Source organism: Triticum dicoccoides, chromosome 6B, assembly GCF_002162155.2.
Source record: "Triticum dicoccoides isolate Atlit2015 ecotype Zavitan chromosome 6B, WEW_v2.0, whole genome shotgun sequence".
NCBI lineage: Eukaryota > Viridiplantae > Streptophyta > Magnoliopsida > Poales > Poaceae > Triticum > Triticum dicoccoides.
In genome coordinates, this window is record NC_041391.1 from 608117613 (window position 1) to 608118582 (window position 970).

The window sequence follows — 970 nt, forward strand, 5'->3', positions numbered from 1 at the left end:
ATAGAGCAAGCAAGACTGAATGTTCCAGACTATGAACCAGTGTGATGCACACAAGAATCAAACTGGAGTGTACAACAAAAAGAAACCACCTTGGCTGCTCCTAAACGCAGATCTCATGTTCCATAGTTTGAGACAGCATATTCCACAAGTTATAATCACTCAAGAAACGTCAACTGCTGATGCAAATTTAGCACCGAAGCATGCAACCCTCAAACATTACTACTACTACATGTACCAGGGCCAAAATCAAATTGCAATGCTTGTTTAGAGAATTTTCAGAGAGAAAATACAGGTACACCAAGCCACCAAGAGCTGCCATTTCTAAATTTAATTGCAACAATATCTTACACTAATAATTACAGTGTAAAAACCATGGAAATACACAGTAATTCCACTAAAAATGCCACTTGCAAATACAGAGCAAAAATCCACTAGAAGTACACTGTAACCCCACTAACATTTATAGTGTAAATTCCACTAACAATTACAGTGTAAATTTCACTGAAAATGCACAGTAATTACACTAAAAGTACAAGGGGAGAGGGGGAGAGGAGGAGGGGGAGCTCACGGGGGCCGGGGAGTGGGGCGCGGGGAGGATGCCGGGGAGTGGGGCGCGGGGAGGATGTCGGGGACGAGGTCCGGGTGGTGGTGGTCCTCCTCCTGCTGCGAGAAGCAGCCGCGCTTGAGGTCGGGGCGGAGGTAGTAGATCCACCAAGGTAGCAGCTCTTGCCGCAGCGGTTCAGCCCGGTGAGTCTGGGGAGTAAGCTCCAGCAGCCGACGCCATGGCGGTTGATGCGCATCCGACGACGAGGGCGGCGGGGCGGCGGCGTCGGGAGAGGAGAGGGCGGCGTCGCGGGAGGCGGGGCAACGGACGGTGTCGGGACGGTGCGACGGCGGCGAGGCTTTCTGGGCTCTGGGGGAGAGGAGAGGGCGAGGGAGGGAGAGGGCGAGGGTGAGGGAAGGCGGGGAG